This window comes from Pongo pygmaeus, chromosome 14 (genome assembly GCF_028885625.2).
Source record: "Pongo pygmaeus isolate AG05252 chromosome 14, NHGRI_mPonPyg2-v2.0_pri, whole genome shotgun sequence".
Classification (NCBI taxonomy): Eukaryota; Metazoa; Chordata; class Mammalia; order Primates; family Hominidae; genus Pongo; species Pongo pygmaeus.
The window spans coordinates 117,725,570-117,752,071 of record NC_072387.2 but is presented as its reverse complement, the minus strand read 5'-3'; the positions used below and the strand labels follow the sequence as shown (position 1 = coordinate 117,752,071).

Genomic DNA, 26,502 nt, shown 5'->3' with positions numbered 1-26,502 from the left:
TTATAATATCCGCATATTATCTTTCAAAATGGCTGGTATGTCCAGACATTCCGAGTGCCCTCATACTGAGAAGAGTGTGACAGTGCGCCGATGTTCTCCCATGGGGAAAAAGAACACATTCAGTGCAAGTACCTGCTGAGTGCCACCCACTGCATGCTGGGTCTTGGCGAGGTGAGGAGTGCCACAGGATGGAGGGATGCTGTCCCTGTCTTCAGGGAGCTTGGGGACTAGTGCAGGACTTTCCACTGCAGGGAGCTAGAATGAGGGTATGAGGAGGATAGAACACATGTTTATAGTGGCAGAGACCAGAGAAAGTTCTCAGAGAAAAAAAAAATGGCCTCTGAGCTCCAGCCTCAAGGAAAGGGAAGTGGGAAGGAATGAGAACTGGACCGTGTCTGTCTTTTTCTCTCTGTCTCCCCAGCGCTAGGGAAGCACTGGAGTATAACTGATGCTAAAGGTATTTTTAAATGAATGACTAAAGAGCATACCAGACAGAAGATGGGCGTGAACAAGGTCTTGAAGACAAATTGCACCTTTCAGGAAGGGTACCTGCTTGGATCAAGGTGGACACGCGAGAGAAAAGTCCACGGTGTGGGTTAGGCACTTGTAGGTGGGATTTTGGAAAGGACGCTTATGTTCCTGTTTAGGAAAGATAATTCCGGGAAAGTAGAAAAGAGGACACAATTGTGACACTGGGGTGGGGGAGTGGGCCGGATGTGGCAGTTGACTGTGATGCTGGGTATAGGGAAGGAGAAGTCAATGGAACTACATTTTCTGTCTTAGGCAATTCACTGAGATTGGGCCGAAATAATAGAAGCAGCTCCGTGGTGCATGGACTGACTCTGGGGGCCACTATTTAAATCAGGCACTGTCATTTTACCTGTGTGTCCTTGGGCAAGGCACTGCCCCCTCTGAAACCATCGCGTTATTAGAGTTAAATTAATTAATTCAGATGCAATTGCCTGGTTTATAATGGTGCTCATTAACGTTTATTAAATTTGTTGTTTAGGGACTCATTTTATTTGTACTTAGTTTTACAAATCAAAACCATAAATGAAGCAACTCCCCATACTTCTGGGGTAACTTTTCTAAGGGAACTTTCTAGCTCAAAGAGTTCAGCATTTGCCTAGGGAAGGTAATCACTCTGCACTGGAAAACATGATACAATTCTGTACAAAAGGAGAACAGCAAAATAAAAATGTGATATTTTAAAGATGAAAAGTTTTCATCAAATATTTCTTAATGATTTTTACCCTGAATATTATGATGCCATTTTTTTTAAAGGTTCTTAATCCATGTTAGGTCACAAAATAGTAATTGGACCTTATAAAGTTATTACTTTTGAGCAAGATGCCAGTTGGCTCTCACTACTATTTTCTAGAAACCAACTAGAATCCTAAGAGAAAAATTGACCACGTTGTATTTAATATAGAAATATAATGTCATTAATTTTTTGTAATTGCCCTTAGAATTCATATCAATATTACTTACCTATTGGATCCAGTCTCCTCAGGTTTTCTAGGCCATTTGTTCGCCAGTTTCAAATAATAGGCACAGCTCAGCTACCTTCCTTCAGAGAGGGCAGGGCCGTTTCCTTTATGTCTGCGATGGTCATTCCCTAGTAGCACAATGCTAGAATGTAGAAAGTGCTTAGGAAGTATTTTTGGACAACTGAATATATAAATGAATGACACCAAAGTTGAGATTTTTCCGGCAGTTGTGTGTAAGAGATTTTTCCATTTCTACCCAAAGGGTGCCGACCAAGGCTTGACCATCCAGCACCATTGAGTTTACTGGTCATTGAATAACCATTCATGTGAACCCAACTTTCCATTGAGATTTTTTTCTTTAGGGCTATTAAGTAAATGATCATCCTCAATCTTAAAGGCAAGCATTCAAACTAATGAAATTTAGTAATGGGAATGGTATAAAAATGGCTTTTTCTTTTTTATTCTGTCTAGCACATTCAGCAATTTTTATTTATTCGTTCAGTTATCCTTCTACACCCTAACATTTATTTTATATATACTCTCTACTAAGCATTATGCTGGGTATTACACACTGATATCTAAAAAAACATGGCTTTTTTCATCAAGGAACTTGTTCTGTTCATCTGTTTTCCATTCTGGGAACTGTGTGTCTCTGGCAGTTTTGTGCTTCAGTAAATTTTAAATGATTGATAGAAAAATGAAAATTTAAAAAGGGTTACAGAAAAAATAAGCGTAAAATAATTTTTCTAAGATTTATAAAATTGCAAATTACAAGAAGAAATATACATGCACAATGTTTAGAAGGATATAATTTATAAATAATATGATTTTGGTATTTTTAGTGATATTTTTAACAATCTGAAATATACACAAGTAAATTAAAGGCTGTAAGTGGAAAAATAAAACTATTCCAAAGTCATGTTTGGGAAAGACTAGTTTTGTCATTTCTACTTTTGGTAATAAAATATTTTTCTAGGGGTATCTACACAGCAAACTAACTTATAATGTGATAATTGGTGAAAAATATAGGGAGAGTCTTACAAATTGAAATAAAGCAATTACAAAAATTATTACATAAACAAATGATGGTTTACATTTATATTTGACACAAATGTCTTCTCTTTATCAGAGAGGAGACATTTAGCAACTTTTTATTAATAGGATTTTTATAGCAAAGAGACTTTCATCTTGAGGTGTTTGCAAAGAACAGGTTTCACACGTTTCGTTCTTTTTAAAAAATTTCCAAAATGTATTCTTACCTAAAATCATAGGCAAAAAAGATGGTTCCTCAAACTGCTGATACACAGACAGTCATAGAATTTAGACCGTGAAATGTGTGAAAGGCAGAGGGTAATTCGGAATCATTTCATTCAACCGGTGCAGCGCTGGCTGTGCGAAGAGGAAAAGGGAAGGAAGAAGGCGACTCGGAAGGCTGTTTATGCAAATGTTCATGGCCAATTTTAGAGAGCGACTGAGTAGACTTAGTTCATCCTTGTGAAACATTTTTGAAATTGCTCTCTATCAATGTTAATTAGGATATGAAATTAAAATCTGCTCATATCCAACTGAATATTATGTCAGCAATATAGGGCACATATTTAGTTGGCCCCGACAGGATTTTAATTTTCTGCAGTCAGTTTCTAGGAAAACCTTGTAAGGAATGGATGCACTGATTTATATTTTCCATTGACAGCTGCCAAGGCTCTACCAAAACCATCTGTCTTATTATTATTGCCTTTTACTGAATTTCTTTGAAATTTCTCATATATAAGAACACTGCCCGAGCATTGCCTCTGACTGTATTACAATTATGCCAGCTTCCTTTAGTAATTGCTCAACTATTCAAAACCTTTCTTATAAATATTTTAAAACAAATTGACATCATCCTAGTACACCATTTAATCTACTGTCCTAAAATATCTGGGTGATGTCTTATTGCTATGCTTTCTATGCATGGGTACCTCAGAAGGAAAATTAGCTATGAGACAGTGTTCTAATGATATAATTATATTCAATCATCTAGAATGTCTAGAATTCTGTGACAGCAAATGGCACTCTTATAGTTCTCAATACTTCCCTAACAAACATCTTAATGCTACGCTATGTGATGTACCTTTGTGTTTTGTATTGATCTGTAGAAAAATCTGCTGAACTAAGTAAAGCAAATGAAAGCAGGTGTTGTTTAAGGACATTTAAATAGTTTAACTGACAGATTGTGTAGGACTTGTAGTGAGATAAATTATACACACTGATTTCCTTGAAATGCGATTGAGGAAATTGAATTAGTATAAGATAGTTCATTGATAGAAGAAGTTCTGAATGTCATCTGTCAAATAAAAGGCTTTGTCTCAATTATCTATAGCTTATTATTTGAGCAAGAGACATCATACTATAACTTAAACCAAGTAATGCTTGGTTTAGGGGATGTTATTTCATTAACAACTTAGAAATTACCTGTACTGTATTTAAATACAGTGAACTATATTATAAACTGTATTATATATTATATCATATATAATTATAATATCTTATATGTATTATATGATACATAATATAATGTATTTTATTACTAATAAAATACAATATGATGTATTATATATTATATAATATCTTATATGTATTATATAATTATATAGTATGTATATTATATTACATAATTTTATATATATTATATTAAATACAGTAAACTATACTTGTTACTATGAGACTTAAATTAGTTAATTCAGATGCAAATGACTGGTTTATAATGGTACACATTGAAGTTTATTAAATTTATTGTTTAGGGACTCATTTTTATTTCTATTTAAACTTAGTGTAGTTTACTATATTTAAACTCATTTTACTTAATTCCATGAGTGTAAATCATGACAGAGCTCCTGAAAAAGTGATATGATAATAATAACAGTAAAAATACGATCAAATCATTCAGGTTGGTTTTCTACACAGTGTCAAATTTGAAAGTAAATTATCCTCAACAATCTGCTTTGCTCAATCTTTAATTTTCATGTTCATGAAAGCCAGGCAAAGTGCAATTGTAAATGATACCTGAGACAAAACTTCAGACCGCACTCTGCTTCCCTTTTCTTTGTATCTTTCTCTTTTTTCTCTTCTTTAGTTCTATATTTCGACCCACCAACAATTATCACCTGTATGCTCCTTAAGTGCGGAGATTGCAAAAGAAGAATTAGGCATAGTTTTGTTCTTCAGAATAAACATTAGCACCTCCCTCTCCGCCCTTTCTTCCTTTTCTTTCTTTATCCTTGTTTTCTTCCTTTCTCAATATTTTTTCTTTTTCCAGCTTTCTTCAATCCATTTTGCTTCCTTATACATTCCTATTTCTGTACAGTAATTAGTTACAAAATATGTAACTGAAATTCTAGAGATTTTTCACCTGATTTTTTTTCATTGTTATTGCTGTTGTGTTTACCTTCCTCTACAAAGTAAAGGGAATCTGAAAAATATCTGGAACCCCAAGGGTGCTCTTTTGCTTTCATCCACTGACCTAATCTTAATACACTTTTCAAATTATCGGTATTCTTTTTATTGCTCTTTGGCTTTAAACATTTTAACATCTGCAGTTTCTATTCTTAAAGCATCTAATAATCAGCCCATAGATCCTTCTACCCTAAGATTTATTATAAACAAAACACGCCTTTTAAAATGTAAGAATTATTTGTAAAAGTGAATTGTGAGTGCAAACTTCTAGCTTCTAAGTGATGATGGTGGTGTTTGGGGGGATGGGATGTAGAAAAGCTGACTTCATCATTCCCATGTTCAAATATATGAGGAAAAGAAAGATTCAAGAAAACTGGTGTTTACTGAGTGTATACCATGTACGTGGTATTGAGCTCAGTGAGCACTTTCCCACATATCACCTCATTTACAGGCATGTCACATTCATATCCATACCTACAAGGGATCTTCTGCTGAGCCAGCCTCATAAAAGAAGCTGTAAATAGGGCACAATGAGAGGAGTCTGTGGCTAAACCAACATAATATTTTAAGATTTTGTAATGCATGCTTTCATATCCCTACAGAGGTGTTAAAATCACTACAGGAAATGTCTGACGCCACAGTCATTTTTGCAAGGCTTCCCTTGATCTGCTGTGTGTGGATTAGGTACTAAGTAGAAGACAGTGGATATACAGTGTTTAAGGGCAGAGGCTTTGGGGAATGAGCAAGCCGATGTGGACTACTAAGTCTGCAATTTCCAGGTCACAGGACTTGTATTATATAGGGCTCTCTAAGGCTCGGTATTTCTCTAAAATGAGACTAATTATAAGGCACTTGTGAGCCTAAAAGAGAAAACATAATATTCCTGACATATATAGGTGCTCAAAAGTCTACGATGTATGTGTTTACTGTTATTTCTATTTTGAAAAAGTTGCGTTTTGTTCTACAATATTTGGGGGCAGTTTGTTTTTCCCTATTGCCAGGATTTCATGGACTACAGACTGTATTCAAAGTAGGACTTAGCCAGAAAGACTTAGCCTGCAAATGAAGTATTGTCTTATCTCATAGTGGCAAACTGTATTTAGAAATGCTTAAGACAAAACTGTAAATACATTCCAAACTGATAGAATTTTTGGTCTGAATTCCCTGGGGTTTTTTTCTAATAAATTAAATTGTAATATCACCTGTTAATCTGCTTCTTAAATATATTTCAAACTTCAGAAGAAAAGGTGAGGAACACAAACACGAGAACTGAAGTAAAGGAAGGATATATAAGATGATAGGGAAAGAAAGAAGAGATTAATAAAGGAAGGAAAGAAGAGATTGATAATAATTGTGCTACCTCAAAATAATATTATAACATTTTGCAATTCTAGTTTTAGAAAATGCTGTTAATATATTAGAGAATTTTTGTTATTAATTTTATAAATAGTATCTCAATTCTGAGTGGAAAATATATTAACCTCTAGAGAGAAGAAGTTAGCATACTAAACTGGCAACATATATTTAGTGTACATTTTACTAATTGTGCCCTCTGAAAAGTAATTTTGCATGCAAAGGACAAGAAAATACACAAAACTAAAATTGGCTGCAATCAACCATTGATAATCTCTACTTATTGTTGTTGAATGGACAGATGCCATAGCGCCCCATATTCCAAAGAATGAAACCAGAAAGCCTAAATCATGGGGAAAATTATGAATCCTTTATTATACATCATCATGTCTCTGTGGCCAAAAATATTGGTTTTCATAGCATAGCAATATACCTGAATACAATCTGCTTGGTTTTCATAGCAATATACCTCAATACAATCGGCTTGGTTTTCCTAGCAATATACCTGAATACAATCTGCTGATCCCAAGTTGAGGAAAGTGGGATATGCTATTTAAATTGGTGCAAATTGCTTTCAAATTTTAAATGTAGAAAAGAAAAGCCATCTTGGACCATTTATATTAAAATGCATTTCATTAGTTCCATTGAAAGTATTCTTAGGTCAAGAATAGAAAAATAACAAAAAGTATGGTTCACATTTGTCATTCAAATGTAAGATTGATTCTTTGGATTGATAAAGTTTTTTTACTTTTATTGTTTTTATCTTCCCTGAAATTAGATATTTGAAAAGAAATTAAATGAAATTTATCTTCGAATATAAAATCTGAAAATCAACAATATTTTAGCTTGTGAGTTTCATTCATTCTTCAACCAGACTGGAACGTCCATGAAGATGTGTTCTGTTCATTGATAAAGCCCCAGTGCCCAGAACACTGACTCATGTATCGTACATACTTAGTAAGTATTTGTGGATTATTTACTAAGCAAATGTTTATACAGACGGGGGTTGAAAAATGGGAGGTGGGCCGGGCGCGGTGGCTTACGCCTATAATCCCAGCACTTTGGGAGGCCAAAGCAGGCAGATCATGAGGTCAGGAGATCGAGACCATCCTGGCCAACACGGTGAAACCCCCTCTCTACTAAAAATACGAAAAAAAATTAGCCGGGCGTGGTGGCAGGTGCCTGTAGTCCCAGCTACTGGGGAGGCTGAGGCAGGAGAATGGTGTGAACCTGGGAAGCAGAGCTTGCAGTGAGCCAAGATGCGCCACTGCACTCCAGCCTCGGTGATGGAGCGAGACTCCGTCTCAAAAAAAGAAAAGAAAAGGAAAATGGGAGGTGATGAGGAATAGAAATGTAAAAATAAAAAAACAAGACACCATGCTCGCCTGTCAGAGTCAAGGGAGCAGGGGGATCTGGTGGCAGGAAACACGATCACCTCCTGGCTCAGAAAGCTTTTTGGTGGCCATGATCTTTGAAACAAACATGGGGTTCATGAGCAGCTGGAGTACATTTCAGGTTGTGAAGGGCATGCATTTGTGGAAATGGCTGAGGAAGTTTGGTGTTTTGTGGAGAATAAGGGTATGAGTATGACAGAAGTATTGGGCACGTGTAAAATATGGTAAGATAAGGTGATGGAAAAGTATGAGTGTGCCAGAGGTTAGTATTCTCTGTTAAGGAGTTTTTCTTCATTCTGTAATTAGAAGGGTGTCATTTATGTTTTTATTCAGGTAAGCCTGATAATTCAGAATGATATTTTAGAAAAGTACTCTGATAACATCGTGGAGAATAAGTTGGAATGGGGACTGTCAGGAAGATAGCAGGGAGGTATTTTATGATTGGTGAAGGAGGAATGACTGCACTAACAGCATAGAGAAGTAACACCGGCGTGCAGGGAAGGAGAATGACACAAAGGATCAATAAAGCAGCGAGAGTAGTACTTTCAGACTTATTAATAGCTGTTGGAAGAAATACAAATTTCACAGGAATTTTAGATGGAGTTGAAATCACAAAATATAATTAAATCTTGACCAGTGAAAAGTGATATTAAATACATCTCGATCATTTGTTCACATCGAATGAGAGAAAATAAAAATGCTTAGAAAATAATGAAGGCAAAAAGATTATCTTAAAACAAAACATTATAGAGAAGTATTACATCAAGGCCTCCAAAATTCAATTAATGAATGTAGCTGAGCAATCCCAGAAAAATAAAAGATAAATGTTGACAAATTGGATGTTATTTGATGTGAACAAAAACTATTGCGAATTTATTACAGGGCTCAAGAAGTTAGAAGACCCAAACTACATGAAACACATGAAATGAAATTCTATAATTATGGCTTTAAATTTGAAGAGGGAAATGTATTTAAGGGGGATTATTAATCTATACATCACCACACACAAAGATTACCTTATATTAGCATTAAACCTGTTGGATTGTTAAAAAATGCCTTAACCATCAATATTTGATTTCTTACAAAAATCGTGGCTTTAGACTGCAATAAGACACTCACCAATATCAACACTGATATCCCTTAAGCCTAGTAGTATTCAATCTGCTGTTATAGGTGATTTTTCTCCATATTCAAACAGAGAATAAGAAAAGAAAGAGAAAATGTATGTTTAACAAGGCAAGAGATTGGTGTTTGGGGATTATTCCTCACTGCTATTGACATAACACAATGCTACTGAGATGAAACTAGAGAAGAATAATTTCTTTTATGTTCAAGGGACATTATAGTTAGCGAAATAATGGAAATGTATGTTAAACTTCCATTCATAGCTAACTTGTGATAACTTTGCTTGCAAATTGTAAAATTTAAATGCTATATAAACTATAGTATTATTAAGGATAATAACAACAATAATTATTGTCTACAGCATTGTGCTAAGATAAATGGAATACCTGGAGATCCTGCAAGAACAAAGCCTTCTACCTTCTGAATTTTGAGCTGATTTGAAGAGTAGCTTTTTACAGAAAAGCGTAAAGGACTTTTCTTCCAGCAATTTGGACCTAACTTGTTAAAATGGTAGGACTGTGAGGTTCTAGGAGAAAGGACAACTTTAAACTAGAGAGGGATGGACTGATTTGTTTAATGACACTTTCCATTCTCTGTGTTCAGGTGAAAAAAAAATAGCACCTAACTCAGTAAGTTACATGTGAATGATGAGCCTTTGTAAAGTTTTTCCCTTCCCCAGATCAGTGGCTTTCCCCCTCTTTCTTTGCAAGATGTGTATTGATGTTTTTTGTTTGTTTGTTTTTGGTGGTTGTTGCCTGAGAATGAGAAAATGAGATTGACCTAAATTTAGCTTGGCTATATTTTATTTTATCCAGAAACACAGGCATGGTTTGTAGTTACGCTTGCATTCTGAATAGAAACTGCAAATGCATGTGTCTAACATTATCTTAGCTAATTTTTACCCATTTTACTTAATGTGTATTCTTTTTTACAATTACTTGTGTATGCAAAGAAACATCTTATGAAATTAATGTGTATACACATTAATGTGCCTCTTAAATATTTTTTTCTTTTTGTCCTCATTATTATACTCTCAGTAAATAAGGTAATCAGTACATCAAAAGATTTTCTTATCTCTTCAATGTTAGAAGAACTTGTTCAGAAAAATATTTGCCTTTTATTAACATAAACCAATTATTTTGTGTAATTTAAACATAGCTTTAGACATGACTACATTGTACAAACATTCACATTAGAACTCAAAAAGCACAGATAAAAATAATTATTCAGCGCTTCCTATGTGGTAGAAGTTTGCTTTACAGTATCTGAAATTCTTACAATGATCCTGTAATAGAGTTGCCATTGTTCCTAATGTCCTATAGGTAGGGAATGGGGATGGTAGGTTTTTTTTTTTTTTTAACTCAATTATGTGGACTTTAAGAATACTTATAGAAACTGGCATTGCATATCAGGTTTTAATAGGATTCTTTTTTTTTCTTTTTTTGGTGGGTGAAAATGTTTTTTGTTTTTCAATAATATAATATTTCGACATATTGTTAAGCATTATAACTCCTGCAATAAAAAAAAAAAAACACTGCATGCTAGTTAGAGAACAATAGATTTACCCTATCACCGTTAACATTACCATACCTTGTCTCCCTCTTTCCAGTTCAAGGGCTGAGCAATTCTAATAGTACCGGGAAAAAAGGACTCAACAATTGTTCAAGAGGGACAAGTCAAAAGCCTACAGGAAAATAACCCTGGTTTAGATTGGAAAGGACAAGTCAAGTTAGAGACATAACCAGGGGCTTTCATGTTGAATGTAAAAGTGGCAGGCAGCTGTTCTTTTTCTTCATTTCCAAGGGCATAGAACAGGAAATGAGGTGTAAGTTGCAGTCCTGTGGATCCAGGTTAAGTATGAATTGGCTGTAGATTACGTATAAATTGGCTGTGGGAATCATTTACATAAATAAGACATTTAACTCTTTTCCTGAACATATTTTAAAACAGTGAAATTCTCTCTCCTGTTTGGAATGGTTTACGTTTTACCTTGCTGTGAAATAAGAATGAATAGGTCTACAGACTAACTGCCCTGAGGGTGCTTGATCTCATCTGAAATAAGAGTGAATAAGATGAGTTAGTGAAATTCATAGTCACACTCATTTTATTCTTCAGACAATTTCATGCAACTTTCAAAGACTAAAATAAAAAAAAAACTTTTAGTGATTCATTGTCAATTTACAGACTAAAGAAAGTAGTTAAGTTGAAGTGGGTTTATTTGTGTCTGGATACCAGAATTTATAATAGGCTATGTGGGTGGAAGAGACTTTATAACCCAAAATCAGAGTAGAAATTGATTCAGAATAACTAGGTCTGACTCAAACTTATGACATGTTAATGACAGAAAGTTTGAAGCTGAGGTTTAAAAAGAAATACTAATATTAAAAATTTGACATAAACCTATTTCTTAATTGAAGTAGCATTGCTTCTTAATAGAAGCAGGAGATACTTGACGTGTACCTGGCATCAACTGGTGTCTTTGGGAAAATTATAAAAATAGATTAAGTAAAATGTTCACAATAACATTTTGCATGGTATTGGGTGGGTGGAATCGTTATATTTGATAAATACATTAAGATGGCATTGACTAACCCTAAATGCATAGCCTAGCTGTATGTTAGGACAAGTCTTGCATCATAATCAGTTCTAGTGTTGACAATGTGAATTTTTCACTGTTGTTGTAGAGAGTGCTTATCAACACGTAAGATATGCACAGGTAAGTATTTCTTCTAATGGCATTGCGGCATAATATGGAGCGTATGAAAAAATCAACAGCCCTGCTATCCTGTTGAAATAAACTGGATCACCTTGAGTTAAAAGGGCACAGAACAAACTTTCTCATTATTTTTTGTATTCCTTCAACTGTCTCTTGTTAATGTCAAACTATATAAGTTATCACCAAAAACATGATACTTTTGATCTTACCGAATAAAAGAGAGGTTTTATTTGTGGTTGTGTTTACAAGTCTCACTGATGTCCATAAATATTATTTACAAATTAAGGATATTGGAGCTACAGAATTAAAAAGAGGCCAGGCTCAGTGGTTCACGACTGTAATCCTAGTGCTTTGGGAGGCCAAGGCGGGGGATTCCTTGAGGCCAGTATACATGGCTGTAGTGAGCTATGATTTTTGTCACTGCACTCCTGCCTGGGTGACAGAGTGAGACCCTGTGTCTAAACAAACAAACAAACAAAATGATTAAAAAGAATTAAGCTTAAAAACTGTAATTTTGGGTACATTATAAAACATGAAATGATACACCAAAGCCTTTCGTTCGTGTGATTGTTACATAAGTGTTTCACTCTTTATGAACGTTAACTAACATACGTCTGGAAACCTATAAACACATTTTTATTTCATTAAGTCAAACTTGTGTCTAGAAAGATTGTCATGGTGATAGCAGTTTGGCAATTTAATGTCAGAGTATGTGGACACTGCACTTAACAATGTCCCATTTTGGTCCTGAGGAAGTTTGGGTTGAGCCACAGGAAAGCAGATCTCACTAGGCTCAGATACCAAGATGTAAATTTTATAAATTTGTACAAATTTATGTTTTATAAAGATCTGTTTGTGGGGGAGAAGTGGATCTTGTGAGTATTGCTGAGTGACACTTCGACACTTTCACATTTTGTCTTTAGTTCTTCTGAAAAGTGGCATGGACTTGAGGAAAAATCTATTATAATTTTACTAAATGTCATACGTGTGGTATTAAACTAATCCATGTCTAGCATTACGTTTGTAAAGATTTTAAAAATATGCGTCATGATAGGGTACAAAGTTTTAGTATGGATCAAATAGGATTAGTAGTGTACTTGATAAGAAAGACAAAATTCTGAGATAGCTTCTTGGTCTTTGAGCATGGCTCAACCCAAGCCTCCAAAGTGGGACAGCATTGTAAGTGCAGTGTCCACATACTCTGGCATTAAATTGGTAAGCTAGTATCTCAATGACAAACTTTCTAAACACAAGTTTGACTTAATGAAATAAAAATGTGTTTATAGGTTTTCAGATGTACTGCACATTTTAAAATTCCACTTACGTGCCTCGTTTGCATATTGATAAAAAATTAATTTGAAATCGACTTCAGCTCTTTTTGTAACTTAAAACATAGCAAATTTGTAGTCTGTTTGTTGTTGTTGTTGTTGTTGTTGTTGTTTTTTGAGATGGAGTTTAGCTCTTGTTGACCAGGCTGGAGTGCAATGGCGTGATCTCAGCTCACTGCAACCTTTGCCTCCTGGGTTCAAGCAATTCTTCTGCCTCAGCCTCCTGAGTAGCTGGGATTTTAGGCACCCGCCACCACACCTGGCTAATTTTTGTATTTTTAGTAGAGACGGAGGGGGCAGGGTTCACCATGTTGGCCAGGCTGGTCTGGAACTCCTGACCTCAAGTGATCCATCCACCTCACCCTCCCAAAGTGTGAGTCTGTGTTTCATGCACTTCAAATGTAAGGATTCTTGGTAAACTCATTATTATTTTTTCACAACATTATATTTTTGTCAATTCTGAGTACAATGTACTTCTTTTTATGACTTACTGCAAAAGGAATTTTAAAAATAAAATATCCATTAGAAGAACCAAAGGATCATCATATACCCTAAACTAGTATTTTTTGGGGTTCTGCATTAAAAATATATCTAATTATAAAAGTATTACATGCCCTTATGGAAAACTTGACAAAAGTATAAAGTCTAAAACGATAATCACCCATGCCCCAGGAGTAATCGCTATAGAGTGAAGACATAGATGATTGATAGCTAGCTAGCTAGATAGATATGATAGACAGGTACATAGTTTTTGTCTTTTTTAAAAATCAGGATTGTACTGTAGATGATACTTTAAATTTTGCTGTTTCCATTAACAGCATAGCCATTTTAAACTATTACAAATTTTAGGGAATATTTGATAAATATTGCCAAACTTTTGGCAAAAACATTTTTACCATTCTATATTCTCACCAATCTTTCTGTAGTTGCAACAAACCTGAATATTAGTAACTTTACATTTTTTTCTATATTAAATAAGTAAAATAAATAGGAAAAGGTGGATTTTATTTTTCCATTTGCCACCTTTACAACCTTTTTAAAAAGTATATGAGACTAATAACATTTTTAGGTTTGTGGGTAGTTTTCACCATCTCCTTCCAGTATTATCTTAGGATCAGATGCCGTTTTTGCTATACTGTCTTATGATTTTTCCTAATGGTGCTGTGAGCTCTTTAGAGAATAAGAATCCTATATTTTTAATATGATGTAACATTGTTATAAATCTATGTTTATAGATTTTTATTTAGCCCTGTATATTATATAACTAAAAGACCTCTAAAATAAGGCCCTAACCTGCACCCATTTTCTATGCATTTTTTTCCCAAATCCATTTAATACTGTACCCATATATGGCTAAAAATTAACACTCCTTGGTTAACTATGAACATGGTGAAACAGCTGCTTCTTTTATTCACATAAATGTATGCAGAATTGCTATGCTATTTTAATAACTATGCAATAGACACATCTTGCCATGACTCATTTCATGTTGCTGTTAGTGAATTATGTGTATGTGATCTGACATAAAGATTTCAGCCCTGTTTTATTCAATTTATCTTCATCATCATCAGTAAAACTTCATCATATAGGAGATGATCGGTAAATGCTTACTTACAGAACAGATTTAAATTAATTAGATGACGTATAGTTTATTCTATAAATGCTTTCATCTAAGCTTCCAAAATAAAATTAGTCTTTTTAATATTTTAATATCCACTCTTTATGCTTTCTTCAATTTGTTGCCTATTTAAGAGTTAATTTTGGCATATTCTATGTACTGTACTATTCTACTTTTTTCTGTAAATTTTTTTGGTCATAAGTTATGTTTAATACTTTGTATTTTATTTTAGCCAAGTAGTATATGTAAATACACATGAAAGACTTTGAGCAGTGCTTGGTATAAAGTACTTAGTAAACATTGATGGTTGCCATTGCTGTAAATGCTTCAGGAAAATTCTTAAATATTATGTCTGAACCACTCTAGTTTCCTAAATTAGCCTATGGTTTATGAGTCTTGATGGTTTTGCATTGTAAGATAGCAGTAATTTTATGGAGGCAGCACAGTAAACCTGCGCTTTTGAACATTTTCAAATATTGTGTACAGTGTACAAGGGAGTGAATGAGTCCTGAACAGCACAATTTGCCATTTTAATTTTCCTAAACAAAAGTTTAGTTTCTTTTATCCTTCTTTGCCTATATACGTAACTCAAGACATAATAGTTGGTTGACGAGTTTCTGTCCAGATTATTACAATTGACCAGGAATTTAGGTGAATATAACCAACTCCCTGGCCGCATATTGCGGTGCAGAGAGCATGGGCGTTCGGCTGGGATACCTGGGTGCCAGTTCTGATTTTGCCACTTTGTAGCTGTATCACCCTGAAAAAGAATCTGTCTGAGTCTCAGTTTTATTGTCTGTAAAATGGAAAAAGAATGTTTGCTTCTATTTTAGGATGATTTTGATGCTTAAAAAGGAAAAAAACGTGATGGTGTTTGGGGTGTAGCCACTGCTCACTATGTCTCTGTTCTTTTTCACTCTTGCTTTTTCTAGCCTGTACATCTCATGGTCCAGACTGACAAAGAAATGATGAGATAAAGATGAAGTAAGCATAGTTTCCAAACAATAAACGATCTGTGTATAAAGATTTTATCCTGTAAGGTGGAACTTTGTATGATTTTAAGACAGGAATTGCCTGACGACATTCTGAATTAATGAAGTACTTTTTAAAGCAAAAGAGATTTTCAAAAATTGTGAAATCCCTCTGTACTTATTGTTGTAATTAAACTGTGGAGTAGAAATTACAGTCTAATCAAAATTTAATTTTCGTAAATTCAAGCCAAGCCACTAAAATTTTAATTTTAGTGTCATGATCTCCCTTGTCCTTTACTTGTACACACACAATTTCCTTCTGTTATTTCACTGTGTTTCCTAATTCTTATTTCTTCTCTTGGTCCAGTTCAGATAAGCCTGTGAGCTCTGCGTCACCCCCTGACAGTTTCCTCACCACAGTCAGAATGGCACTTGTGACAGACACTGGAGTTTCTCTTCAATCTAATTAAGGTTCCATTAACTTAACTAGTTTAACCATATTTGCTTTCTATTATGGCCAACCTCCAGGCCAGAATTTCAATAATTATCATATGTTGTTGATTTTTTTTCCACGAACACTTTCCGGTTGCCACTGTCCTTCAGCAATTGGGCAAGCCTTCTGTCTATGTGACAAAAATAAAAAAAAAGGATACAATCAAACTGCATTCATTGATTGGCAGATGCATTCTAGCTGTTAAATGAGCTGCTGGGGTCTTCCAGATAAGCCCCTGCATTCTGGAGCTTGCCCTGCAGTGGGTGACGTGGACATGTTCAGCAGAGCTGTGTAATGACTATGGCCATGTGCCGGTAGACGCCAAGTGCTGTGTTATCACACATGAGGAAAAACTGGGCATTCATAGAACCATTACTGGAAGAGGAAAGGGCTAGAGTGAATCCAAAATTTCAACTAGAGATTGGCCATGGGAAGAGAGAGGAAGAAGATATTGCAGGAAGAAAGGTAGTGACTTGAACACATTTGGAAAAGTTCATTTATTCAACAAGATCCACCAGTGCAGGAAGAAGAGAGAGAGAGAGATGATGTCAGACCATGAATGTCCCAAATAGAAAAATTAAAAAGGGAAACTTTGTTATCAGATAGATTGACTTTAAAAAACATAACATTTAGGCCCAATTATGGAGGATAGATCAGTGAGGGCAAGATGAGACACCCAGATAATAACTGGGAGGCTGTTACAATGATCCAGTTGAAAAACAAGGAGGATAAGCTAATTTTGGGATGATGGGATGAAGAAAATAGAAAAAAAAAGGAGTTACAATAGACAGGATTCAATCAAGGAGGATGAAGAAGATTTAAATGCTAAGGATGACATCCAAAGTACAGACTGACCCAAATGTCTGGATGGTGGCTCCGCTGGGCAAGCTAAAGAAATGGTGAAGTCAACTCAGGACACGCTGACTTTGAGAGATTCAAGGGACAATTCATGCAAACCGTGGGTTGGCAGATGCACATCTAACCTGGGGATAAGGATGTAAAATACGATAAAGCTTTCAATTCCTAACAATGAATGAAATTATCAAGGTCTAAAAAAAGAATTATATTACTTAGGAAGATTGGATTTGTAGATGCACTTATTATTTATCAGTAGATGCACTTATTATTCAGGCACATATACTGCAGTGTTCAGGAAAGAGTGGCTTTAAGTATTTTCTATGAGACAGATGTATTAGTTTGCAAGAGGTTTTAGACTGGTAGTAATTTTTTCTAAAAACATAACTTCAGAAATACTTAATTGTACTTATTCATTTACTAGAATAAATGATATACTAGTTTCGGGAATGTAGCAAGAGTCAGGTAGCTCTCAATTCAATTCTCTGAAAGTCAGAAAAAGACATGGAAATATTGGTGTTAGCTAATTATTTGCTTTACCGTGACCCACATAACAATAGGTTTGGTGTCATTGGTTGTAAAACTATAGACACATAAACTGTGAATCATAAAGAGAACAGAAGGCATATTTGGGACTCAACCCATGTGTCTGACTTTGCATTACCTTTGAGCGTCTAATAAAGTTTGTATCTTTAAATAAACCAATTACACAGACATTCTTATCATATAATTGTGATGATAATATTTACAGCTGTACACATATATTATTGGAAAAATTTAAGGCCAGAGTTTTAGATTATTGAAAAAAGTTAGTGATTTCTGATCAACATAAGAATATATTCTGTTATGGGTGTACAAAGAACTGGTTAAAAGTATTTTCTTAAATCTTCAGTAATGAATAGTGATGACAGTTTAATATTATCTTAAAAGAGTAATACTAGATGTACATAAGAGATCTAATATTTTCTTTGTACGTCAGGAGTAGGCGTAGGAGACTAAATGAAATAATAGTGTGAAATTATTATATAAACATTCTCAGGTATATCTACCACTCAGGGTATGACTCTCTCTGAACTTCAGCGCTCTTAGCTCAGAAATGAAGCTATCTCAGGCGTCCATTGTCCCCACTAGATCTACTTTTCAACATTCTTTGCTCTGCTCTCAGCTCCTGGAAGTGGATCTGTAGCATCAGTGAGTTAGATTTCAGTGAGTATCGTAGTCATTTTGGTGAGAAAAGTGATTGCCTTGGAAGGAGATGAGAGGGAGAGAAGAACCTGAGCTCAGGCATATATTCTCTCTCTCTCTCTTTTTTTTTTTTCTGAGATGGAGTTTCTGTCTTGTCGCTCAGGCTGGAGTGCAGTGGCTCGGTCTTGGCTCACTGCAACCTCTGCCTCCCAGGTTCAAGTGATTCTGCTGCCTCAGCCTCCCGAGTAGCTGGGATTACAGGCGCCCGCCACCACGCCCAGCTAATTTTTTGTATTTTTAGTAGAGACGGGGTTTCGCCATGTTGGGCAGGCTGGTTTCAAACTCCTGACTTCAGGTGATCTGCCCACCTCAACCTCCCAAAGTATTGGGATTACGGGAGTGAGCCACCGCACCCGGCTTTTTATTTATTTATTTTTTTTGAGAAAGAGTTTCGCTCTTATTGCCCAGGCTGGAGTGCAATGATGCGATTCCAGCTTACTGCAACCTCTGCCTCCTGGGTTCAAACGATTCTCCTGTCTCAGCCTCCTAAGTAGCTGGGATTACAGGCATGCACTACCACGCTCAGCTAATTTTGTATTTTTAGTAGAGATGGGGTTTCACCATGTTGGTAAGACTGGTCTCAAACTCTTGACCTCAGATGATCCGCCCACATTAGCCTCCCAAAGTGCTGGGATTACAGGTGTGAGCACCGCACCCTGCCCATTTATTCTCTTGAGTTCCTTCCTGTGAGGGTTCTTTGTCCTGGCTAAGTCCTCAACAAAACCTTTGCTCTTCCAAAAGAAACTATCTCTGGGACTCTGTGACTTTCTTTCTGAGCCCTCTCCATGGTCTTGTCTTTTGAGTCTTGGCTGTGGGAACACTCTGCCTGGCTTTTACACCAAACCTCATCATACCCCTACCTCTTGCCCACAATTCTTTCTCTGTAAATAAAACCTCCTCACATTGTCCCAATTTGAGTGTCCTCTGTGGCCTGTCAGATCCTGATTGATAACACGTTCACCAGGATTACAGAAAATTATTCTTTGTTTCTGTAGGTTTGAGAACCACTGTCATCAAAGTACAGCCTTCAAAATGTCTGTAAGGGGGAACAATTATTATAGGTATTTCTTTGCATCTCACTGGAGGAATCTCTTTTTTATCCCACAGGTTATTGGGGTACAAGTGGTATTTAGTTACATGAATAAGTTATTTACTGGTGATTTGTGAAGTTTTGGTACACCCATCCACCCAGGTAGTATACACTGAATGCTATTTGTAATCTTTTATCTGTTACCCCTCTCTCACCCTTCCCTGCAAGTCCCCAAAGTCCATTGTATCATTCTTATGCCTTTGCATCCTCATAGCTTAGCTCCAACCTAGTGAAAACATACGATGTTTGGTTTTCCATACCTGAGTTACTTCACTTAGAATAATAGTCTCCAATCTCATCCAGGTCAAGGCAAATGCTGTTAATTCATTCCTTTTTACGGCTGAATAGTATTCCATCATGTAGACCATCTCTTTATAGCTCTTGGAAGGAGACGTCTTCTCTCAGTCACTCACTGAGGGGAGCGGTTGTGTGGAATCAGCACATAGTAATCCTACTGCCTCCCGGGAGCTCAGCTCTGAGAGTGTACTGGGTAGAAGAGGAAGTGAGTGCATCTCTCACAGTAAATGATTTTTATAAGATTTTCTTATAAAACCATATATATATATATATTATATATATATGTATATACAGACACACACACATACACACACACCACAATTTATCCACTCGTTGATTGATGGGGCATTTGGGCATTTGGGTTGGTTCCAGGATTTTGCAATTGTGAATTGTGCTGCTATAAACATACGTGTGCAAATATCTTTTTCATATAATGATATCTTTTCCTCTGGGTAGATACCCAGTAGTGGGATTGCTGCATCAAATGGTAGTTCTACTTTTAGTTCTTTAAGGAATCTCCATACAGTTTTCAATAGTGGCTGTACTACTTTACATTCCCACCAGCAGTGTAGAAGCATTCCCTGATTACCGCATCCACGCCAACATCTACTTTTTTTTTTATTTTTTGATTATGGCCATTCTTGCAGGAGAAAGGTGGTATCGCATTGTGGTTTTATTTTGCATTTCCCTGATCATTAGTGATGTTGAGCATTTTTTCATATGTTTTTTGGCTATTTGTGTATCTTCTTTTCAGAATCGTCTATTCATGTCCTTAGCCCGCTTTTTGAGGGAATTGTTTGTTTGTTTGTTTGTTTCTTTTTTTTTTTTTTTTTTTGAGACAGAGTCTCACTCTGTCGCCCAGGCTGGAGTGCAGTGGCGGGATCTCTGCTCACTGCAAACTCTGCCTCCCGGGTTGACGCCATTCTCCTGCCTCAGCCTACCCAGTAGCTGGGACTACAGGTGCCTGCCACCATGCCCGGCTAATTTTTTGTATTTTTAGTAGAGACGGGGTTTCACCGTGTTAGCCAGGATGGTCTCGATCTCCTGACCTCGTGATCCGCCTGCCTCGGCCTCCCAAAGTGCTGGGATTACAGGCGTGACCCACCTCGCCCGGCCTATTTGTTTTTTCCTTACTGGAGCAACCTGTTTTTAATTTGACTTTAACTATTGATCAGAGCAGACCTTAAAATGTTTCATCTGTGACACTTTAAGATAATCCGAGGAGCTTTCTATAACATATAAAGAAGAAAATTAGTGAATAATTTACTAGGAAAAATTTTTATGAACTGACAACTAGGAACAGCTATGCTGGTATTTGTGGATGCCTTTGTATGATAGCACAATTGCTTGTTTTAGTAGTTACCTGCAGCATGCGGTTTCCATGCTTTCACCTCCTGTTCAGGTTGTTTAAAAACACAATTTCTACTTGAGACCCATCACTCAAAGTCAGCAGGGCAGTAGTTATTTCGCTACTCTTTGCATGTCTTTGTGGAAATCTACTTTTCTAAAATAAACAAGTATATGTAGATCCTATTGTGTACAAGTTTTCCTGAAATCCCATGCAGCTTGGCATCTAAAATACTATCTACAGCTGGCACCTCTTCATGGCTCTTGGAAGGAGACGTCTTCTCTCAGTCTCTCACTGAGTGGAGCGGTTGTGTGGAATCAGCACATAGTAATCCTGCTGTCTTCCGGGAGCTCAGCTCTGAAAGTGTACTGGGTAGAAGAGGAATTGAGTGCATCTCTCACAGTAAATGGTTTTTATAAGATTTTCTTATAAAATCATTGCACAGAATGTAACTTAGCCTTTCCTTACAATTTTTGTCACCAACTAAGCAATAATGCAAAAAATAAAACAAAACAGTGTTTGGTTCATTGAGTCATTCAACAAACTTTACTGAGCTAGGCAGTGTGGGTTTGATAATAAAACTTGTATTAGTTGTCCACATAATTATTACAGTCAATGCAGGCAACAGCAACATGCAATTAAATAAACAATTAAAATCAAAGAATAGAGTTTTTAGAGGCATATAGCAGTGACATCTAACTCAAAATGAGATTGTGCACCAAATAAAGTGGTGCAAAGAAGAGATCCTGAAGATGGGGTGTACTTCTAATATGATCTAGTAAGCTGGCACATCTTTGATTCTGTCATTTAGTGAGAGTTGCTGATACATTTTTAAGTGATTTGACCAAACATCAAGCTCTCAAAACACAATTCAAATTTGTAATGTTATTAGTAAGGGAAGAATTGATGTGGATAGATTTAAATAGCCCCTGGAGTTAGAAAGGAGACAGAGTACTTATATGTAGGGGTGGGAGCAAACTGAAGTAACATTTTGTATAGATCCAAAATGTGGATCAGATTAAAAAAATCTATAAATTATACTCAGGCTGTTTCTTCAATGGAATGTTGATTTTTAAATCTCTTAAGGTTTATGTAATACAGCCTCTGCTACAAGTAGATACTCTGTCATATAGCACCCTGTTTTGCCTTTAAATGATTAGTATGTTAAAGATTTATTAAATTAAAAATGAACATTCTTTTTTTGCAGAGGCATCTCTGGTTTCAAAAAACATAGAAACAAAATGAAATTTTTCATATAATAATCATATAATAATATTAGCATAGACAATACTAATTAGTTTTCTCCTGGCACAAGAATAAATTTTTAGTGTTATCACCAGTAAAAAGTGATGCAAATCCACTATAAATTTGATAAGTATTTGACATTTCTCCTATGTTCTAGTTTGTGCAACTGATAAAACACTTAGCATATATTGATTATGCTTATTCAATAAATAAGCCTCTAAAATGTCATCAGCAATATACTAAATGCTAAGAATATAAAGATGAATAAAAACTTGGTCTCCATTTTTCAAAGGCTCAGATTTTTATCAGTAAAGGCACTACTAAAAGATTATGAAGTCAGTTGGGGGCCCATGTAAAATGGTTACAGAGTAATAATCATCATTTCCTAGCACTTTACAGAAATTAAAACTCTTGTATTTTTAGTAGAGACAGGGTTTCACCATGTTAGTCAGACTGGTCTCGAACTCCTGACCTCAGATGATCCACCTGCCTCGGCATTCCAAAGTGCTGGGATTACGGGTGTGAGCCACCGCCACTGTTGGTGGGCGCCTTTAATCCCAGCTACTCAGGAGGCTGAGGCAGGAGAACTGCTTGAACCCGGGAGGAGGAGGTTGCAGTGAGCCGAGATCACACCATTGCACTCCAGCCTGGGTGACAGTGAGACTGCGTCTTTTAAAAAAAAAAAAAAGTTAAAACTCTTTTCAAATACGTTAGCTCATTGGATACTTTCAACACCTGTGAGAAATAACCACAATTTTAATCATTCCTGTATTAAACATCAGAAAGTTAAAATTGAGCAAAGACAGGACTTTTTTTCGAAGGCACAGAAAAATTGTGCTCAACGTCAGTGTTGAACGCAAGCAAAAACTGTGAAAAAGTGGAGAACCTGAGTAAAAGGTAAAGTGTTTAGTTGGGTGGGAGCTGAAATACGGAAATTAAGAAGGGAAGGCAAACTACAAATAGTGAAAGGATCACACATGTAAGTGTAAGGGAAGATTGAGATTGGCTAACTGCAAGGAGTTTTTAAATTTAAGGACAGTAAATTGTGTAGAAGATTGCCACGGGCCACAAACAAATGTTTCTGCAATAACAACCACAACAACAAAACCGCAATAGCAATTGTAAAGTACATTCAGAAAAAAAAAAAAAGTATGTCTTGGAGATAGAGAACAAAGTAATAAGAGTACATTTGTATGAAGATAAACTTTCCATACTAACTTTTAAAAATGCAATTTTGTTTTCTAAATGGCTTAAGACCAGGAAGCGTACTTTAACATTTACAGCAGAGACTGTCCAAGTTCAGGGTTCCAAGCATGAAATGAAAAGAGGATATTGAGTTGTTTGTATCTGGTTCAATAAGTAAAAATATGTTTTCTGAGGTTTTAGAAGAAGGTGGAGATAAGAGGGGTAAAAGAAGGGATTCAGTGGGAAACTTCAGAGTATTAATTAACTCATCCAACTGTGTAGAGATCTCAGCTTAATGTATGAAAATTCAATGTCAAACTTAGTTTAAAAGGCAGAGTACTGAACGAGTGCTTGGCAAGCTAGGAATCAACGCACTTTTGTCAGCTAGAATGGTTTGGCTCCAAGAGAGTGAGCAGTGAAGAGCAATAGGAGGTGAATCTCCTTCACCCTACTCATTGTAAGCATTGTAAGGCACATGGAAATACAGGAATGTTTGAAAACCACTGGATCCGATTTGGAAGCAATATCATCATAAGTGTGACTCAGAGATGATAATGTATAGGATCTGAACTGGATACTCCTTAAAGGAAATATGGAAAGAAAATAACTTAAAGATGTGATAATGCCTTTCCACATGTAGTCATGAAGGTGATATCAGAGGTAGCCTTTTCCGGTTCTGAGCAAACTTTGGCAGGATTAAAATGGCCTGAGAGGAAACCACAAACTAGGATATTAGAATCAATTTTATAAGAATGCAGGTGTAAACACATCCATCCCTTATTTAGATCAACATAATGCATAGCAGAACAATGAAGTGTCAGTGAAATTTATGCATGAGAAAAGCATAAAGCTGCAAAAATATTTCATCTCTCTACAGTAATTCAGCCAAAATATTCCAAATATGAAATAATTAGCTTTTTATAAATCTCGACCTATAAAAGAAAGAAGCAGCAGAACTTGACTATTGACTGTAAAGAAGATAAGGTTAAGAAGAGTTAAATAGTAATACTTTTTAAATAAAAATAATTGATCCTGGGAAAAATCTGAGAGTTTATGGTTAATACATATAGGTTTTGGAGGTGATAGTTGGTTAGTGAGAACTGATGTTGAGAGCCACAGGCTGTTTTCAGGGAATCATCAAGTAACAACAGGTGATTGAGGGAGCCCTTACTGACCTGAAGAATGAGTGGGGAGAGAAGAAAGAGGGTTCAGCATGAAAACTGAGTCATGGGGCCTTTGAATAGGGAGAGACCCTAAGGTTTATGGCCTCCATCTCCTGTCCACACTGAAAACTTGTGCTTAGGCCCTTCTAAACATAGGCAGTTTACTCAAACAAAACAAATACAAAAACAAACAAAAAAAACAGAAAAAAAAACCACTCCTTTTTTTAATTTTTTTATTTTTTTATTTTTTTATTATTATTATACTTTAAGTTTTAGGGTACATGTGCACAATGTGCAGGTTAGTTACATATGTATACATGTGCCATGCTGGTGTGCTGCACCCATTAACTCATCATTTAGCATTAGGTATATCTCCTAATGCTATCCCTCCCCGCTCCCCCCACCCCACAACAGTCCCCAGAGTGTGATGTTCCCCTTCCTGTGTCCTTGTGTTCTCATTGTTCAATTCCCACCTATGAGTGAGAACATGCGGTGTTTGGTTTTTTGTCTTTGCGATAGTTTACTGAGAATGATGATTTCCAATTTCATCCATGTCCCCACAAAGGACATGAACTCATCATTTTTTATGGCTGCAACACTCCTGTTTTAATCCTAGCCTGAAATCTGCCTTCAACAAACTGCCAGCCATTGACTTTAGTTCTGCCATCAAGAGTCATATCTTTTCCAATTCCAGTTCAACATACAGGTCTTTAAAATTTGAATTCAGTGATCATACCCCCTTTAAGAATTCAATTCAAGTTCAATATTCCCAGTTGCTTTAACCACTCCTCACACAGTATCACATTAGATGTTCCACTCTTCTGGATTTCCTCCTCTGGGCACATTCTAATTAAGTTCCTTCTTAAAACATGGTGACCAGATTTAAGCATGATGCTCCAAATACATTCCTTTACACCAAGGGATGGAGGAAGACAGATGTTTCCTTTGTTCTGAATCCTGTCATTCCATTCATGCAGCCTCAGTTTGCAGGGGAGTTTTGGCAGCCCAGTCTCTCTGTTCACTCCTGTTAAACAGTCACCCCAGAAGTCCTGGGTGTTTTCACATGTTATTTCATTTACCCAGGTCTCCCTCATCTCAGGATTTGGAGTCAATTATTTAAAAAGTAAAATGTGCAATTTGAATCTATCTTATTAAATTATATTTTTAATTCATCAGCAAATGAATCAGCAGAGAATTTGAACAAGACAGAAAGTAAGAACAATGTCACAAAGGCAAAGGAAGAACATTTCTGGGAATATGTTGTAAAAATATGTTTCCCTTTTGTTAAACATATATAGTCCATAAACATACATAAGGGGGCCTTTTAAAGTTTTTTTTCGCCCTCAAGTTTCAATAACTGCCACTTTCTTCCTTTCCTATAATTTACATAAAATTAAATTTCTGTTCTTAAAGGCATTGATGGATGTATTAGGCCGTTCTTGCATTGCTACAAAGAAATACCTGAGGCTGGGTAAAGAAAAAGGGTTTAATTGGCTTACTGTTCTGCAGGCTGTAGAGGAAGCATAGCTCCGGCATTAGCTTGTGGGGAGGCCTCAGGAAGCTTACAATTATGGCAGAAGCTGGAGCAGGCACTTTACATGACAAATGTAGGAGCAAGATAAAGAGTTGCAGGGAAGGTGCCACACACTTTTAAACAAGCAGATCTTGTGAGAACTCACTCACTATAATAAAGAGAGCAGCAAGCCATGAGAGATCTGCCCCCATGATTCAAACACCTTCCACCAGGCTGGCCCTCCAGCATTGCAGATTACAATTCAACATGAGATTTGGGTGGGGACAAATATCCAAACTATGTCAATGGTGTATCTCCCTTTCTTTATACTTCTTAGCTATCGGCTGATAAAGCTCAAGAGGCAGACTTCTGGCTGTACCACCTCCTAGTTTTCTGTCTGGGGCAAATCTTAAACTTTTTCTAAATATAATTTTCTTACCTATAAAATAGGTACAATAATAAAATCTTCCTCATCAGGATGCTGTGACAGCCTTGCAAGATACTTTATGTGAAGTTTCGGGAAAATTACCAGATATAGAAATATCAGTCAATGTTAGCAGTGTTTTGTTCGTTTGTTTGTTTGAGAGAGGTTCTTGCTCCATCACCCAGGCTGGAGTGCAGTCACAGGATCACAGCTA

General features: G+C 36.1%; 1 protein-coding gene and 1 long non-coding RNA gene across 4 annotated transcripts in view; both read left to right on the top strand.

The window, feature by feature from the left end:
- Positions 1–16,964, top strand: part of LOC129011476 (uncharacterized) — a 47,358-nt gene extending 30,394 nt beyond the window's left edge. The window contains exons 2-4 of one of the 2 annotated variants that reach the window (XR_010123619.1): positions 7,057–7,235; positions 15,392–15,443; positions 15,798–16,163. This is a non-coding gene — a long non-coding RNA (uncharacterized LOC129011476). Of the gene's footprint in view, positions 1–7,056; positions 7,236–15,391; positions 15,444–15,797 lie in introns of both variants that reach the window. The other variant, XR_008493333.2, reaches the window with a different exon arrangement.
- Positions 1–26,502, top strand: part of NALF1 (NALCN channel auxiliary factor 1) — a 703,465-nt gene that overhangs the window by 64,706 nt on the left and 612,257 nt on the right. The gene's annotated exons all lie outside the window — the stretch shown is intronic.